General features: G+C 35.3%; 1 long non-coding RNA gene across 1 annotated transcript; it reads right to left on the bottom strand.

Moving 5' to 3' along the window:
• Positions 1-558: 558 nt before the first annotated feature.
• LOC114295607 (uncharacterized) lies at positions 559-5,428 on the bottom strand. The gene is made up of 3 exons (XR_003640955.2): positions 5,241-5,428; positions 1,892-1,976; positions 559-961 (listed from the first exon to the last, which is right to left on the bottom strand). It is a non-coding gene; the product is annotated as an uncharacterized LOC114295607 (long non-coding RNA).
• Positions 5,429-20,525: the final 15,097 nt, after the last annotated feature.

Here is a 20,525-nt window from a genome sequence, read left to right as displayed (position 1 = left end):
TTAGTTATTGAAAGATTGTCAGGGAAAGTAATTGGCGACCAAAAAAGGTTTAGTCACTAAAAGCACACAATTGGCGACTATAGTTTTGTCACCAAAAGATTTCAATTAAATTTAACATGACATTTTCAGCGACTAATATTTTTTGTCGTCAAAACTTAAATTGTTTAGCTACTAATATTTTAGTAGCCTAAGGTATAATATTTTCTCTTTTGGCTACTAATAGTTTAGTCGCCAAAAGCTTTTTTCAGTGACTAATATTTTGTGTCGCCAAAACTTAAATTGTTTGGTTACTAAAATTTTAGTCGTCCAAAGTATAACATTTTCTGCTTTGGCTACTAATAGTTTAGTCACCAAAAGTGTTTTTGTAACTATTTAGTCGCTAAAAATATTTACTTTATTTTTGGCTACTAATTGTTTAGCCGCTAAAAACATCACTTTATGTTTTTTTTTTCAATTAATTTTTCCGCACCAACAACCTGTATATATTCCATGCAACTTGTACGAGGAATACAAACAAAACAATACATATATTATCACTCATTCAACAATCTACATCCATTTCACATCTAATCATCCAAAAATTAATAACTTTAAATGTCAAATTCCTTACAAATCAAATATATACTAATTCAAAATAATAATTCCATACAAAATGGGTAATCATATGAAAGTTTTGTCCTTCGTACACGAAAATATATTTACTATTATGCCAAATGGTCATTTGGCATGATACAAATTACCATGGTAATCTATACACAACAAAAGGTAATCTATATATCACGGCAATAATTATTTGTTCGATGGCAAAAGTATTATGTACCCCGCCAAAAGTATTCTGTACAATTAATACAAATCTACACAAAAGTAGAGGATGACAAAAAAAAAAGCAGGAGCATACAATAGTGTAAATTGTCCTCCATACACAAAAATGAAATATCAACAACTCCATGCCAAAAGTCATCTACAAAATAAAAATACACCCATTACTTCCATATACCATTTCAAGATAATGTCACACTGTCTATGGAGAATCTGAGCTGCATTCATGAAAGAATAACATAACTCGTATATATGTTTGTAGAGATCCATACGTGTTATTCATTCATTTATTCATGGGCATTTATAGGTTGCAAGCAAGACAAACTAAAAAATGTTTGAAAATTTATATAACAACTTAATTTCACTTTATTTTTATCTTGATAACCAAACAGAGCACCTAGGGTTGCCATCTTGGTAGAGCTATGTTTCATCATTTTTTCATCAATTTGCCTATCTTCCAAGTTCAATCAGTGTCATAGATGTTTGCATATTGATTGATTAACTCCAATAACATAGCCCCAACACATAAATAGCTCCACAAGTCCTATTTGTCATGAGGAAGCTGCCTGTGACATCCACATAGTGGTTCGGGGGCTGTTTTACATTTTCGCCCCCCAAACACCTTTTTTCGACTAAGTTTAAGGCATTTTTGACTCTAACTCCCAACCTAAATGTGCTACTTACATGTCATCTATCCGCACAGGTCCTGTTTGTCACAAGGAAGCTGTCTGTGACATCCATAGAGTAGTTCGGGGGCTATTTTACATTTTCACCCCAGAAACACATTTTTTCGACTAAGTTTAAGGCATTTTCTACTCCAACTCCTAACCTATGTGTGCTAATTACATCCCATCTATCCCCACAGGTCCTATTTTCCATGAAGTAGCTGTCTGTGGCATTCATAGAGTGGTTTGGGGACTGTTTTGTATTTTCACCCCTCGAACGGCCTTTTTCGACTAAGTTTAAGGCATTTTCGACTCTAACTCCCAACGTACGTGTGCTAATTACATGCCAGTGAGTATTCCTAATCAATTTGAGGAAAGTGAATATTTCATAGAAATCGATTCCTTACCTTTTCCATGTCAGAATGAAGGCCTTTAGAGTATCCCGATACCAGGTCTTTTGCTGCTAAGTCTCCTAATATTATGCATCAAAACCTATTCAAACAATAAGTTCATAAAATTAACAAACATTGGCAGACACCAACAGCCCAACACAATGATACACAATGTAACTAATCAAAAAGTAAACAGCAATACTACAAGAATATGATAACAAAAATTTTAAATAACGTAAAAACCTGACAACCAAATCAATTCCAAATATTTTTAAAAAATCACTGACAACCTAATCAATTCCGTAGATTCTGAAATATAATGTAACAGTTAGTTTAGTCATGCCAAAATTCACAAACGGATAAATATTTTATGCTTCGAAATCCGGTGGGTTCTACATTTTTCCCTAGGTTCAGTTAGTTTCTAAAAACATTGTTCATTGGCAACTAGATACAAATATGAGTTGAATTCACCTCAAAATGTGAGTTTGTACGTTGGTTTTGCAGCCCTTTAACTCCCCAAAATTTTTGTCAACAAATGGTTGGTTAGACTAAGCAGCTTTCTACAATTTATACAAGTTAAACACCATATGAAAGCAAAATATGCTATATCAAACTTTCCAAGGTCACCAGTTCTATAGCCAAATCCTATTTCAATTGTCAATTTGAGCCTGGTGTTGCACAACCAAAATTTTGAGTAATCAACATGAAACTTACAAGTCTACTTGAAAATTCAACTCCAACTTTTGATTGTTTATGATGATCAATGAACTTATAGAAACAAATTAAGTAATTGAGGTAGATCCGTTCACAAGTATCCTGTACATTTCTCAACCCATAACCACAAAGGGAATATTGGGAGAGATGAAGTCCTCTGCTACTGTGTGTTCTAAGAAGAACAGGTCAACTCAATAAAGCACGTTGATTCATGATTGCAATTTGTTATAGTAGATAGTATATCCTTCTACATATGCATAAATCCCAACAAGAAAATGTAAGCAAATTATGCAACAAAACTCAAATACAAAAATGAACATGATTGTTGTTGTTGTAGATTTGATAAAATTGGAAATCTTCCTGAGGGCATAACATATTGCACATAAACGGATAAATTGAAGTAAAGGTCAAGAAAACTTATGAACCAAAATTTTAATGCTAGAAGTGAAAATAATTAAACAAAAGCACAGCCTGTCTACCCTACCATGAAACAGAATGAGCAGATCTTTGTGCCTCACTGACATAATTAAAAAAGATATGGATCTAAGTAGCATTTAGTCTCTCTAATATTCAATACAAATGGCCCTAGGATTCTTAGACGGGCGCGGACTTCTTTCTACTCAAGATATGATATACCACAATAGCGTGGATCCGCAAGCAGGCCAACAAAAGAAATGTAGTCATCTGGTATCCAAAATGTTGGATCCTCTCTTAGACGAGCCCTAGGATTCTTGATTGATAAGTGCCCACTGAAAAATTTTCTCATTCAAAGAACAAAACCCTATATCAAATCAAACTCTATCCTTTAATTGAGTTTCTAGCATATTATTACAGCTAAACAGCTACATAAAGTTCTCTTTTGCAAAGTATAGCACACAGTTTCTAGCATATTCCCATTTAATTACAATTTAAAGATTCTGCTTACCGAATACTAGGCTAACCATTTGAACCTTACAAGAGGGATGTGAGCCGTGAAACCACGTCGTTCAGATGATCCAATTGTATTTGTTGCGACTCTCTTGGTTGCATCCAAGTTCGGTAAGAACACGCGATTCCTTTTCGAACCAAGTGCAACCATACACCTTGTCAATTCAATTTTGTGTCATTCAAGCAATTGACACACGGACAACGAATTTCATCATGTGGGCCTAAATTCTTCGTAACAAACTCAATAAATGACTGAATACATTGTTGATACTCTTTACTTTTCAACCTATCTTTTATCATCATCCAACTATTGTCCATCTTTCGAACCCTACAAACTAAGCAAAGATGAACATGGGAATGGAAAACACATAGAATAATGGAAAATCCACAGTATGCAAGATTCTCCTATTCCTTTTTCTTTTATAAGCTTTTTGGGAACTGTAGGCCCAATCCTTTTACTGAACTTAGAATCAACATCATACTAAAATGAATATATGAGTACTAAATAAATCTTATATCATAAAGGTGTCAATGTAAATTAGTCTCAACACTTACTTTTTTTTTGTCACAACATAATTAAATTAGAGTTGCCAATGTAAATTAGTATTAGCACTTACTTGTTTTTGTTAATTTTGTTTTTTTCCTTTTTTAAATTGAGTGTATTATAGGTAGGAAGGACTCTTATTTTGTAAATAAAAAAGAAAATGAAAGATCAATGCTACTTATCGAGTCATCAAGTTTCTATTCACCCTAAGATTAGAGATAACTTTGTCGTCTACCCACATTTAATCACCAAACTAATTTTGTATACTAACATGTGTGAATCAATTTTGATGCACAAGAAGCCAAAAATCGCACTTAGAAAAGCTAAGTGTGAGATTGGTCTGCATTTCAGTGGATTGGCTATCAGGATGAAATACAATTCATTCATTAGTATTTATGTTGTCATGCTCGCATAAAAGATCAGTTATAGGAAAAATATTCAGTTCACCATGAGTGAAGTATATTAATCTTAAGCCAATTTCAGTCCAACCCACCAGAACATGATAACGTTTTGGATTTTAAGTTTTGATATTGTTCGCTGAAATCACCCTAAACCCAAACCTAAGGCTTTTGAGGGGACTCTTTCTTTACCACAGAGATCGATCTCTGTCTGTGACTCTTTCTTTTTGAACTACTGCTACAACTCTTTGTTTTTTTCAATTCGACGCGGCTTTCTTGGTCTCGTATTTACAATCAGGTTATGTAACTTGTCTATTCATGTTTGCAATCCAGTAAGGGTTTCCCACATTTGCTTCAGATATCTACGATCTTGATTAAAAGTGGACAATACATTCTGTACAAGTTAATTTCTTTTAGTAAATAGTTTAGTATTAGAATACCCCTAGTCGTGTCCTAAGAGCTTGAATTTGGGATTTATGTATAGAAATCAAACCCTATAGCAAGTGTGAGAAATCAACACAAAATCGTCCAGCGAGTGTGATAAATCAACACAAAATGAACACAAAATTTGGGATTTTGGGTTAACAAATTAACACACAATTAAACGAAAAAAATCATATAAAACCCTAGAGCAAGTGTGACAAATGGGAAAATAAAGGAAAGAAGAGAGAGAGAGAGAGAGAGAGAGAGTGAGATCAACAGAGAGGGGAGAGGCTGAGAGCGACAGAGAGGGAGAGAGCCCAAGAGAGAGAAAGAGAGAGAGAGAGAGAGAGAGAAATACCTGTGATTACGTAGCGATGGTGATTTGCAGGTAGCGGTGGCAATGTGCGACGATGGCGAGCGCCGGTGGCCAGCGACAGTGGTGAACATTAGTGGTGAGCGGGGGTGAGGTTTGGTAGTGTCAACAGAGAGCGAAAAGTGTGAGACAAAACAGTGTATATCGTGTGTGTGTGTGAGACAGAAGAGAGTGTATATGTATCAAGCACCAAAAATAATTTAAAACTCTTTAAAACAAATATATTTAACCTTTAGCGACTAAAAGATTTTTTTTGTAGCCAAATAATAATAAATAACGATTAACTATTTTTGCAGCCAAAGATTGAGTAATAGCGACTAATATATTGGTAGCCAAAAGTATCATTTGGCTACTATTTTTTTTTTCATCAGCAAAAATTGAATATATGGTGACTAAATTGTTTAGTCACCAAAAGGTGTAAAAATGTCCATATTATTTGGCGACTAAAATACCATTTTGTTAGCAAATAACTGTATACGACGACTAAACCTAGAATTAGTAGTGAAAAATAGACTTTTGGGGACTAATTTTTTTTTTAGTCCCCTATTACTATATATTTAGTGACAATTTTTTTTTTCGTCACCAAAAAGCAATATATCTCGACAAAAATAAAATGGTAGCTAAATCGTAAACCTTTGGCGACAAAAAAAAAATTAAGTCACCAAAATGTATATTTTTGGTGACTAGATTGTTTTGGTTGTCAAATTTGATCACCAAATGTGTATTTTGTTGTAGTCTTTTCATTTTAAGTTTCATTTTGGTTGGGGCAGATGATCAGGGCCGAACGGTGAGAGTTCATGACTCGACTATGTTTGTTAGAGAAATGATGAAGGGTTTCTCTAACGGGTCACCTCTCAGTGCTACAAAGCATTCCAGCCCAAGCCCTCGTGGGGGAGGACGCCACCATCTTATTCATTCCAGCATACACCAATGAATCAGTGTTTTGACTATCTTTCAACGTTGTGTTGGAAAATGGCTTTTGTATTACCTTATTTTTTACTAACTTTGAGCATTAATTAAGGTGGGACCCAAGCATTTTTTTTAACGTTTCTACTTGGGTTCATGTTTAATGTTGCGTAGTGAATAAATTCGTGTATTTGGTTGCTAAAAACCATTTCCGGATGAATGTGAATTCAATGCACGTTTTTGGGTTCGTGGAACTAGTTTTGGTGGGTTTCCTACACATTTGTGAAATATGCTTATCGCACATTGGAAAGGCTTAGGTTTTGAATAGGTTTATATACCTTAGCTTGAGATACTTGGGATCAGCCCCAAGGGGTACTCAAGTTTGTGGAAGGGTGAGGTTATGGGTGAAGTGGGCTAGACCCATTGGACCCAAAATTAAAACCCTGCGCGCGGCCGCCGTTGCCATTCGGGCTAGGCTTGGGCTTGGGCGCGGGTGCGTGGTGTGAGGTTGGGTTAGGCTTATCCGGCCCAATACTTATCTTTTTGGGCAAAAAACTTTTATATTTTATATTTTATTTTTAATTTTGGTTTCAAAATTCAAAATAAATTAGTCCAGATTTTTTTTTTCACCCTAACAGGTTTAACCCACCCAAACAGTTCAAAGGGTTCAACACAGGTTCAGATCTGTTGAATTCAAAATTGAATCTGTTCCAAACAAATTCAAATATGTTGGTGCCTGTTCAACCACCAATCTGCCTATATAAAGTCTGCTCTAGCAATTCATTTTCAATCCGAAAATTTTTAGACTTCTTCCCTTTCTTCTTCTTCTTCTTTTGTTCGTCCTCTGTTGGTCATGCATCTGTTTTTGCATTTATTTTTAGGGAAAGAAAGAGAAAGAGTTACAGCATTGTTTGGTTCGCCAGACTTGATTTTATAGTGCTATAAAATCAAGTGTTAGTCGTTGCATCCTGGGAAGTAGACGTCGGTTATATCTCGAAGCATCGGAACAAGGGCGAAATCTACTTTAAGGAGATTGTATCTAACACAATTCTCAACATTATTTTCTATATGCATTTAATTTGGAAAAAACTTTATATAATTATTTTTTGAATTATTTTATTTTATTATTTATTTAATTTATACATTTAATTTACACACATACACCTTTGTAGATTCTAAGACGTTGTTCTTGCATATTTGCATATTCCTCTTTCTTTTTTTAAGTCCAATGTCGTAGTATGATATTTCATTCTATTTATTTTTTCTTAACAAAAATCCAAGTTATTTTCTCATGGCCATGGGATGAGACAGTTAATCAGGGATGGTTTTATATATATATATATATATATAACAAAATCATGGGATTCAAATCTTGGTGCTGGCTCATTTTTGAAATCTAAAGTGTTCATTTTCACTTTCAATAAAATCCTGCTAACTCCAACAATTTTTCCAAGTTTGTATGAGGTTTAAGTGTTCATTTTCACTTTTAAAAAATATTAATAAATCCAACAATTTCTCTAAAACAAAACCTTTATAGGCAATTAACAAGTTTGGATTTAGTCCAAAAAAAAAAAAATGGTCGGAAAAGAACAAAATTATTGAATTATTTGGGCTAGCTATTTGTTATTTTTTTATAAATAAATAAATAAATAAGAGATTCCTATAAGGTATATATTTTGGACCTATTTTCTCTCAATTGATTAAGGGCTGTTTGTTTTTAGAGTTAGGTGGGGGTGGGTTTATTAGTGAAAAAATTGTTAATGTGAAAGGTGTTAATGAGGGGATTAAGAAAAATTATATTTGTTTGATGACCACTAGACTAGGAAGAATTCATATTTGTTTTGTCCTTCTATGATGAAATTAACTATTTGAAGTTCCATAAATATCTTTGATGTTTTTGACATATTTTAATATTAAGAATTATATTTTATAAGTATATTATTTCCCAAGGGATTATTTTTCCGATACCATCTCGTATGGAGGACTATGAAGCCCAGCCCTATTTTGCAAACAAACACCATTATAGTGGATTTCACACCTATTCTAATCTAATCCCATAATTTATCACCCTAAGCAAACGGGCCCTAAGCCCCCAAAATCAAGTTCCAATGGGTGATTCAATTTGTATCCAAATATTAACTCAATATGCTTAATTAAAATTTTGAAATTTTACTTCCTATTATATCTTAATGTAAATTTTGGATAAATTACAAATACACCTCTTGAGGTTTGCTTAAAATATAGATTGCTTCTTGTGGTTTGAAAAATTACAAATTCTCTCTTATTAGAATTTTTTATTTAACAGAATTAACTAAAAAATGAAATTCATAATTGCCCTCATGTACAATAATAAAATTACCTAAATTATTAATTGAAACATATTTTTAACATCATTAAAAATTGTTAATTGACTTGATAATTTATTAATAAAATTGGCGATTTGTTATGAAATTAGAAACCTCAGAGGGTGGAATGTAATTTTCAAAATCACAGGGGGCAATTCATATTTTAATCAAATCTCAGGAAGTATATTTGTAATTTACCCTATAAATTTACTAATAAGCACAATACACATTAAATCCTAAAATAGAAATATTTTTTTTCTCATGATACACGCTAATTACTTATATATATTTTTCATATTCAAGTCTCTTCATCTTTTTTCTAAAGTTATTATTTTTTCTTCATCTTCTTTCTCACCATTATCATCAATATCATTATTTTTTATTGTATTTTTATTTACAAATAGAATAAATTTTAAATAAAATCAAACAATAAATGAGAATAATAATAATTTTTTTAAGCAATCCATTGCTTAATTATGTGCGTATTCAACGCTTTATGAAACGAAGCGTAATCGAATTCCGTGTCGCTGTACACAAACACTCTCTTGATCATCTGTTCTTCACTCAAATTTCTATTTACAACCACTTGCAATATCAAATCTAACACCACCTGAAAATTAGCTTTCATCCCCAATTCTAAACGCCTTACAAACTCAAATCTTCGATATCAAATCGTCTCCTTCGACCATCTGAAGCTTTGGGTTTTTGCTAAAGTAATGAGTTTCCCTTTCCATGGCTCTTCACTTGGTTCTAAAACCAACACACCAAGAGCAACAGAGACCTCCATTGGAATGCCTTCCATACCATGATACATCACAGACTGCTAAATAATTCTTTAACTTCCCCTTGTTAGATATATCATCCATCACTCTCTTCTACTGAAGCTCAGCAACTTGCCCACAATCAGCATCATTAAACATGGAAGATATTGTTTAAGAGTTTTTAAATGGTGTAATTTAGGATTTTTGATTTGTTTGTTATTTGGGTGTATAATATATTATTATTTTATCTTGAAAGGTAATTTGTGAAAAGGGATAAAGTGTAGTGAGAATAAATTATAATTTTAAATAATTTAATAGAAAATATTGAGAAATTAGACATATTAAATAATATTTTTGGTGTAAATAGAATCACTAAGTTCCAATTGAATTTGGAAAAGTTTAGACCTTTTGCCAATGGGCTAAGTCCATCAATGGAGTGGGCCGATATATTTAGCAGTTGCCCAGTCAAAGAAATTCCTTTATACTGGCAACTGATAACCCATCAACAAACTTCCTGGATATTACTATGAAAGGTCCAAAGCCTAAAAGCCCAAAAAATGACTCGCTTCTTTGTCTTCCTAGGCCACACTATCCAAAGCAATGTTTTTAAAATCAGACTAGATTACTGGTTCAACTAATTGACCCGACGTGGTTTAACTTCAGTTGACCTAACTGTCAAATCAGTGATTTTTTACTCGATCCCTTGTTCAGTTTGATTAGCAGTCTGGATTTCCAAAAACAAAAATGTGTTGGAGCTTTAAAATATGAAATTTAAAAGAGTTTTAAGAGTGAGTTTCATTCTATTGATGAGATGTTTTAGTGTGTTTTTTTTTTTTACTCTTATCATATCATTATCATATCATTAGAACTTTCTTTATACTGTGTTTGGTTAGAGATTTGGAGAGCGATTTAGAAAGAGAAAGAGAAAAAGTATATGAAATTAGGTGAAATGTAAGTGTATATTATTCACATTTCACCTACCTTTTCTATTTTTCTTTTTAAATTTCTTTTCAAATCCCCTAATCAAACACAATATTAGAGTTCAAAACTTAGAACTCTCTATCATTGTTGTGTACAAAAATTCATAACATAAATTTACATGAACATAAGAATGCCATGCATATTATTATATATAATTTATGCTGTCACAATTTTGAAAACATGACTAATATTGCTACAAGTATAAGAGTCCGGATCGTCTGCCGTGGTTGTCTGCGACGCTTCCTGTGGATGTCCAAAGCAACGTTGTTTTGGACCAACTTTTTTTTTTTCCCTTCTTCTTCTTTTGCTTTTAAGCCTCTTTTTCTTCTCTCGTCTCTCAAATGTCCGATAGAATCCAAACACACAGAGACGAAGATGGATGATGAGAGAATGGATTCAACTCAGCATCATCACCAAAATTTGCAAAATTATCTACACCTCTTCCTATGTTATCCATCTCTCGCTCTCTCTCTCTCTCTCTCTCTCTCACACACACACACACACACACACACAAGCACTAGCATTGTAATGTTAAACCAGATCTGGATTTCATTCAAAAGAAATACCAAAATTGCAGATACGAATACTGCTAGAGCGATTCAATATCAGATCCAAACCAAACTTAGGCCAATCAAACTCATATCAGTACAAATCAAACCACTTCGAACACAAATTTGAGAGATTCAGACCAAAAGAAGTGATCAATCAAAATATATATATATATATATATTATATATTTATATGTAAGATTTATTTTACAAGAAGTCATTTGCAGAACTATTTGATACAATATTTGCAAGAATATATATTTGATACAACATTTGAAAACAATTTCCTGAATTACCAACCATGTGTTCCAAAAAAAAAAAAAACTTCATGAATCAAACCCACTGTGTGTTCCAACACCAAAAAAAAAAACTTCATGAATCAAATTTCCTGAATCAAACCAATTGTGTGTTCTAAAAAAAAAAAAAATCATGAATCAAATCCACTGTGTGTTGCCAAAAAAAAAAAAAAATCATGAATCAAGCCCACTTTGCGTGTTCCAAAAAAAAAAACCACAGATCACACTTCATGAATCAAGCCCACTTGATTTACTTATTTATTTTGGGCAAAGGATCTTTGGTGCTCTATAAAGATGTTTCAAGAAGATTCATTGTCAGAGGCCAATCTCTTTACGGCGATGCAGATCAGAACAGATCTGAGACCATTGGAGCAGATCGGAGGAAGATGACCAAGTTTATCGGCTTCTCTAATCATTCTTGTCAACTCTATCGTCGTGATGAACCTCTTTCCATCCTGATCAAACATCCTGAACAGCTTCTCTATTCTGTGATATTTTCAAACATCCTGAACAACTTCTCTATTCTGTGGTGTTTTGAAAATAATGAAGAGAAAGAGAGACTGAAAGCTAAAGAGGAAGAGAGGGGAAAATGGTCCAAAATGAAGCGCCGCAGACAACCATGGCAGACGATCCAGACTCACAAGTATAAGCATTGTTGTCAACTCAAGATATAAATTGTGTACCATTTTTTAATTTTTCTAAATTGTGTGCCATATCATGTATCGTAAGATACTTTAATACCTTTAGAAATAGGTAGGAAAATAAATATAGTTATAAAAAACAAACATCTTATGAGAATAAAACACTAAACAATGTATAATTCTGTTAATTGCAAAAGCAAAATTGCTTAAATTAAATATATACATTCAGTAATACTGTCACGACCCAAACCCGCCCCTATGGGTTTAGCATCGTAGCCGGCCAGTAATCTTTGGATTACCAGAGACCTCTTGACAGATTAACATATATTTAGGGGCTGCGGAAGCAAATATACAAAATATGAGTGGTCCATTGAGCTGTAGAGACATACATAAGACGTATAATTTAAAACTTCTATAGACTTACGAGTGATATCAAAAGATACAATATTTACATATCACTCCTAGGAGTATAATGTCAGATTTCATGCCCAAGACTTAACAAAATATACCAAGTCTAATATAGTTACAAAAACAGCCATAAAAACTTGACTTCATCCAGAACCTCCTCGGGAGGCACAAAGGTTGGCTGACAAAAACTGAAACGTAGGCCGTCAACTCTAGGCCTGGTCACGCGCCTGCTCACCTACATAACATAATATAAACTAGTGAGCGGAAGCCCAATGAATAATAACGGAGTAAAGAGGCTTTAATTAATGAAGTTCATACAGATTCGGAAATCATAATTCAGATTCATATTCATACTCTTGTTCAGATCAGATATAGAAATCATAATTCATGCTTAATCATACGTGGTACATCGATTAGCGCTAACAGAGCGGAAACAGAACAGATGCAGATCGTGTAGCAGTTATGAATAACCAGTTCCATAAAGGAACCTCCGGATCCGGATAACAGAGAATATACATGCTGAGCTCCATGATGGAGCCTCCGGTACGGATAACAGATAACAGACATAATAAGTTCCATAATGGAACCTCCAATACCGGGTAACAGCTAACAGACATCACATGATGCTAAGGATGCCACGAATACATTGTCAGAAATTGGACAATCATTCATTGTACAGAACATAACATTTTAGAAAACAGATCTTATTTCATCATATAGAAAATAAATAAAGTTGAACATAGTTTTACTAAGTTATTACTCACAGTTGGCTTCAGGTACAGACAAACAGAGCAGGCTAATTAACGATCTACGACACATGACCTACATTAACACATAACAAACACACACCTGAAACACACGTTCGAATTGTATATAACTTACTTCATTTGTTCTTAGTGTGTTTCTACCCTTATCCTTATTATGGTGTCTTAATCATGACCTAGGAATGCATAGGATGGAATAAGAATGCAAAAATTGCATTAGAAAACATTATCCAAAGTTTGTTGAAAACAGAGTCCACGCTCGAGCGTGACTTTCCTCGCTCGAGCTGATATGCAAATTGTGAAGGTTCGCTCGAGCGTGAATTCCCTCGCTCGAGCGTACTGTAAACTTGGCAAAAGTACTGGTTGCTAGTTTTTCACGCTCGATGGAAGCTCGATCCACGCTCGAGCGTGAGACTCAGACCCTCGCTCGAGCATGACATCTGTCGCTCAAGCGTGCTGCAAAACATATGAACTTCTGGGTACATGCGTTTTATGCTCGAGCGAGCTTCTGGTCACTCGAGCGAAAGTGTACGCACTCAGAGTGCTCGCTCGAGCGTGAACTCCTACGCTCGAGGATGGATTCAAATTCTGGAATTTCCAGATTTGATCTCCAAGCTTCAACCTCTAACTAAACACTTCAAAACTTATCCTCTTGGGCCAAATTCTGGAAAACACTTAGAAACTTACAAAATATCATGTTTTGAAGATCATTTCATGAAATCAAGACCCAAAAGCATACCAATTGTTCAAAAATTCAACTTAAACTTTATGAATCTTTCATGAACATAATATGCATGAATTTTTCTTAAGCTTGAACTTCTCAAAACATAATCAAATGCTACAAAATAACTTGAAACTTGATGATTTCCCTAAATTAAGATGAATTTCAAACATAGATGAGGGAATTTCCTAGTAACATGCTCTCAATGCATTAGAATGTACATGCATGTATGAATTGATCTTTCTATCTACTTCTTAAGTTTGATTCTTATATCTCTTAGTTCAATCTACTTGAATTCATGTATGAATTAACTCAATTTCAAGACTAGAGACTTGGCTTCTTACCTTAGATGCTTAATTGACTCTTAGGTGCTAAATTCTTGAGCTAGATGATCAAATCTCCAAGGTTCCTTTCCCTTTTCTAGTAACTCCTTGGTTGAGTTCAATTTCTTCTCTCTCTCATCCCCCTCACGTTTGTATCTCTTGGAGGCTCAAAGTTGATATGAAAAAGAGGCTCAAGTGAGGTGTATAAGCCTTTTGTGGGCTTGAGTGAAAGTGTAATTAATTAAGGCCAAATAAATGGGCATTTAGTTAATCTAATTTAATCGTTCCAATTCGAATTTCAATTGAACCTATCATAAAATTCTAAAAATTCTAATTAACACGTAAATCAAGTCAATTTCTGAGTCGGATGCTGATAAGGCCTTCAATTCACAAACCGAAACTAAAACATGAACGGATCTTTCTACGCTGAACAGATATAAACACAAATAAGGCAATTTAATTTAGAATTTCTTCTTAATTACTAATCAAGCATAATTAATGATAGATTAACGCTAATCAGGGATCGGGGTTGTTAGGGTGGGCAACGGTTTATCCGAACCGCTCAAACCGCCCAACCCGCATATAAATCGGCGGTTTCGCAAACATAATGCAGCGGATGCGGTTTGAAATATGACAAATTTGCGGGTTGCGGGCGGCTCACAGGTTAAACCCGCAACCCGCAAAACTGCCCGCGCTTTAATTATTATTATTATTTTTTTTTTTTATATACCAACTTTGTAACTTTAACAGGAGCATCATTATGTTCTTTATGACACTAGGATCCTTATTTTTAAGTATTTCTCAACTGTCTTAATGTCGTAGAATTATCAAGTTCTAAACTTGGTTTCTAATATGATTTTCATTGATGACTCATTCACTTTTTCCTAATAAAATTTTTCTTCTGGTGGTCGATGAAGCTTCTAGTTTGATTATTGATTACTGAACTGGCAATTCTAATTGAGTACAACTTTTAATGCATTGATATACATTTTTTTCATGGCAAAAATGCTAGTGATATTCAATTTTTATTTGTAAACTCATCAGAAAATTGTTGTTAAATGATCACAAATATATGAAATGAATCTAATGCCTAAATTTGATGGGAAAAAAAAACTTAAAAATTAATTTTTAAAGAAAAAAGTGTAAACCGCAAACTGCCTGCAACCGCCCGCACATCTACAAACCCTATCCGCACAAACCGTAAACCGCACTGCGGGCGGTTGCGGGTTGACTTTTTCCCAAACCACATAAATGCGGACGGGTCAAAACCGAACCACAAACTGCACAAAACCAATCCGCGAACACCCCTAGTTGTTACAGTCTTTCCCCCCTTAAAGAGTTTAGTCCTCCAGACTCGAGTTACCTTCGTTTTGGAAGAACATTGGGTCCAACGAAAACAAATCCGGATATCTCTTCATCATCTCTTTTTCTGTTTCCCATGTAGCATAAGTTCCTCCATGATTCTGCCAATCAACTTTTACCAGTGGTATTTCTTTGTTCCTCAATCTTTTGATCCGGCGGTTCACAATCTGAATAGGCCTTTCTTCGTAAGTATAATCATCTTTCAAGAGCACATGCGTTGGTTCAATGACATGGAGTGGATCTCTCAAATACTCCCAAAGCACAGAGACATGAAAAACGTTGTGCATATGTTCCATTACTGGAGGTAAGGCCACTCGATAGGTTACTGAATTGATCTTTTCAAGGATTTCATATGGCCCAACATACCTTGGCGCCAACTTGCCCTTTATACCAAACTGAGTTTGACCCTTCATAGGGGTCACTTTTATGAACACATGGTCCCCAACTTCGTATTCTCTATCTCTTCTTTGAACATCGGCATAGCTCTTTTGGCGGCTTTGTGCGGTTTTCAACCTTTGCTGAATTAATTTCACATTTTCGGTGATTTCTTGCACAAGTTCCGGTCCTAACAGTGATCTATCGCCTACCTCGGCCCAACATATTGAAGATCGGCAATTTTCTTCCATACAAAGCTTCATAAGGAGCCATCCCAATGCTTGAATGGTAGCTGTTGTTATATACAAACTCAGCTAATGGAAAACAAGTTTCCCAACTTCCTTGGAAATCTAACACACACATTCTGAGCATATCTTCTAAGGTTTGATTGGTTCGTTCAGTTTGACCAACTGTCTGTGGGTGATAGGCGCTACTCAACCTCAGCTCTGTCCCCAAAGCCTGTTGCAAACTCTGCCAAAATCTTGACACAAACTTTGAATCCCTGTCAGATAAAGTAGATATTGGCACCCTATGCAATCTCACAATCTTATTCATATAAATATTGGCCAATTTGTCAACATTGTAAATAGATTTAACAGGTAGAAAATTGGCAAACTTAGTTAAACGATCCACAATGACCCAAATAGAATCCATACCTCGGGAGGAGCGAGGCAATCCCATAATGAAGTCCATGGTAATGTGCTCCCATTTTCATTCCGGTATTGGAAGTGGTTGTAGCAAACCAGCGGGTCGTTGATGTTCAGCTTGAACTTGTTAGTAATGTAAACATCTAGCCACAAAATCTGCAATGCACTTTTTCATTCCAGGCCACCAAAAATTCTGTCTCAAATCATGATACATCATTGTGTTTCCCGGATGCATAGCAAATTTGGTGCTGTGAACTTTGGACATAACGCACTTTCTCAAATCAAAGGAATCTGGTACACAAAGTCTATTTTGAAATTTCAGCACATTATTTTTAAACACAAACCCCGGCCTCGGCTTTGAGTCAAATTCTTCCATAATCTTTTTCAAGTATTCATCTTCAAGTTGCTTTTATTTAATTTCTTCAACAATTGCAGGTTGAGCGGAAATAGCAGCTAAAATCCCACCTTGCTCTCGCAAAACAATTTCAATCTCATTCTTTTCCAGGTCATCTAACAATTCTTTTCAACTGGATAGAAAACATGACAAATTTCCAACCGACTTCCGGCTTAAGGCGTCAGCTACAGTATTAGCTTTTCCTAGGTGACACAAAATTTGCAGATCATAGTCCTTGATCAATTCCAACCATCTCCTTTATCTCATATTCAGTTCTTTCTGAGTGAAGAAATACTTGAGGCTTTTGTGATCTGTGTACACTTCACATGTCACTCTATACAGATAATGTCGCCAAATTTTCAAGGCAAACACTACAGCTACCAGTTCAAGATCATGTGTTGGGTAATTCTTTTCATGCGGACGAAGTTGTCGAAAGGCATAAACAATTACTTTCCCATTCTGTATTAGCACACAGCCCAAACCTTTGTAAGAAGCATCACTGTAAATCTGAAACCCATCGGTACTATTGGGCAAGGTCAAAATCGGTGCAGTTACTAGTCTGGTCTTCAATTCATGGAAGGCTGACTCTCGTTGTTCATTCCAATCAAATGACACATTTTTCTGAGTTAGCTGGGTCAATGGCTTGGCAAGTTTTGAAAAGGCTTTCACAAATCTCCTGTAGTAACCTGCAAGTCCCAAAAAACTTCTAACTTTTGTCACATTTGTCGGTTTAAGCCAGTTCACAATAGCTTCAATTTTCTATAGGTCAACAGATATACCATCCTTATTGATTACATGCCCCAAAAATGCCACATTGTCAAGTCAGAACTCACATTTGGACAATTTAGCGTATAATTTCTTTTCTCTCAAAGTCTGTAGAGCAGTTCTCAAGTGATTCTCATGATCTTCCCTATTTTTGGAGTAAATCAAAATATCATCAATAAACACAACAACGAATTTATCCAGAAATGATTTAAACACTCTGTTCATGAGGTCCATAAAGGTAGCAGGTGCATTAGTCACCCCAAATGGCATTACTAAAAATTCATAATGTCCATATCTAGTTCTGAATACAGTTTTCTCTATGTCTTCTGCCTTAACTTTTAACTGATGATACCCAGATCTGAGGTCAATCTTAGAAAACACTTGGGCTCGCTGAAGTTGATCAAACAAGTCATCTATTCGGGACAAAGGGTATTTGTTCTTGATAGTTACTTTGTTCAATTCCAGATAATCTATACATAACCTCAAAGATCTATCTTTCTTTTAGACAAATAAGATTGGAGCACCCCAAGGTGAAGTACTCGGACGAATAAATTTCTTGTTTAGCAGTTCCTGAAGTTGAGTTTTTAATTCTTTTAATTCTGAGATAGACATTCTATAGGGGGTCTTGGAGATAGGTTATGTTCCCGGGATTACGTCAATGGTAAATTCGATCTCTCTATCAACTAAGTCCCCAGGTAAGTCATTCAGAAATACATCGGAAAATTCACAAGCAACAGAAATAGTTTTCACATTAGCATTATCAGATGGTGCAATGAGTATACAACACAAGTAACCCCTACATCCCTTCCTAAGCAATTTCACAACTTTCATGGCCGAAATCAGGTACGGGTGAGGAACTACCCCATTTCCAGTAAAAATAAATTCAAGCATACCCAATGGTCTAAACACAATAGATTTACTCACTCAGTCAATAGTAGCATAGTATTTAGTCAACCAGTCCATACCTAGAATACAATCAAAATGATCAATGTTCAAGGGCAACAAGGCAACATACAATGTCGTATCACCAATCATAATATCACATGCCGGATAAACATAAGTACATATCATAGAATCCCCAGACGGTGTAGATACAGATAACACATATGTCATAAGTTCTAGTGGTCTAGTTAATTTCTGAGAAAAAGCATGCGATACGAAAGAATATGTAGAACCAGAATCTATCAGTACACATGCATTTTCAGAACATAGAGGGAGTATACCTGACACCACAGTTTCGGTGTTCTGCACGTCACCAGGCATTAAAGCAAACACTCGACCTTGTCTCAGAGGTTCTTTTCCAATATTAGCCTTTGCATTTGTTTTGACTGTAGAAGCGAACCTGGCTGAACTCATCATAAGACGGCTAGCATTCTCAGACCCAATCGGGCAATTTTTCACTACATGACCTGTCTTGCCACATCGAAAACAAGCATCGGATGCTCGGTAACATACACCTCTATGCCTTCTTCCACAGTCAGGACAAACTGGAATAGACCCACTGCTCTGACTCGAACTGCTTGTAGATCTCGTATTCTGTTTCTTATTTACATGAGAACGGGCTTTTTTGAAACCATACCCAGACCTTTTTCCTCTCCAATCAGTTGTTCTTGCTACTGGGGCCTTACTTTGCTTCTTGGCGGCTAGGGTGGCTTCCGCCATTAAGGATCTATCAAGAACTTGTACATATGTAGGCAACTTTAGCACACCAACTCGATTAAATATGTCTAAGTCTAATCCTCCCTCAAATTTGAGGGCTTTCTTGCAGTCTGTGTCTACCATATGAGGAGCAAATCTGGCTAATTTGGTGAACTTTGCCTCGTACTCGGCTACAGACATTCAATCTTGCTTAAGTTCTTGGAATTCAAACACTTTTTGGTCCCGAAAACATTGAGGCAAATATTTTTCATAAAAGATCTCATTAAATCGAGCCCACATCATATTCCCATTGGTATTCCGAATCAATAACCATCATTTCCGAGCTTCGTTTTTCAGAGTATAGGTGGCCAATAAAACTTTCTGAACCTCGGTACAGGGAAACACCTCAAATAGTTTTTCCATCTCAAGCAACCCTGTCTCTGCTTTCAACGGTTCAATTCTACCTAGGAATGTTGGCGGTTTCATCTTCATGAATTTCTGTGCCGGGTTAATAATATCATTATTATCTGTTTCGACTTGTTCCGGCAAAGGTGAAGGGGGCAAAGGTTGTTGTCTTTGTTGTTGCATCATAGCCTCAGTCAATGCTGCAAGCATTTGTTCCATTCGGTTCATGCGTGCCTCTGAAGATTCACTTACATCATTTCCCCTTGCATTCTCCATGTTGCTATAAAGACACCAAATAATTATAAATATAAGAATAATCTCACTCATTTCTTTCAATTCATTTGCTCAGATTTACATTCAGTTGTCATATCCATTAGGATTACCACACACTAACACATGCAAATGGGATGCCCCTATTTCTTTCTTACTAGGACATCCTAAGCTCATATGGACCTATGTGTGTGGTAAAACACGTGCTCTAATATCACTCTGTCACGACCCAAACCCGCCCCTATAGGTTTAGCGTCGTAACCGGCCAGTAATCCTTGGATTACCAGAGGCCTCTTAACAGATTAACATATATTTAGGAGCTGCGGAAGCAAATATACAAAATATAAGTGGTCCATTGAGCTGTGGAGACACACATGAGACGTATAATTTAAAACTTCTATAGACTTACGAGTGATGTAAAAAGATACAATATTTACATATCACTCCTAGGAGTATAATGTCAGATTTCATTCCCAAGACTTAACAAAATATACCAAGTCTAATATAGTTACAAAAACAGCCATAAAAACTTGACTTCATCCGAAACCTTCTTAGGAGGCACAAAGGTTGGCTAATAAAAATTGAAACGTAGGCCATCAACTCTGGGCCTGGTCACGCGCCTGCTCACCTACATACATAATATAAAATAGTGAGCGGAAGCCTAGTGAATAATAACGGAGTAAAAGGGTTATAATTAATGAAGTCCATACAGATTCAGAA

Source organism: Camellia sinensis, chromosome 2, assembly GCF_055761805.1.
Source record: "Camellia sinensis isolate YWXY chromosome 2, ASM5576180v1, whole genome shotgun sequence".
Classification (NCBI taxonomy): Eukaryota; Viridiplantae; Streptophyta; class Magnoliopsida; order Ericales; family Theaceae; genus Camellia; species Camellia sinensis.
Note: the sequence above shows the minus strand (reverse complement) of the source record. Positions and strands in the feature narration are given on the sequence as shown.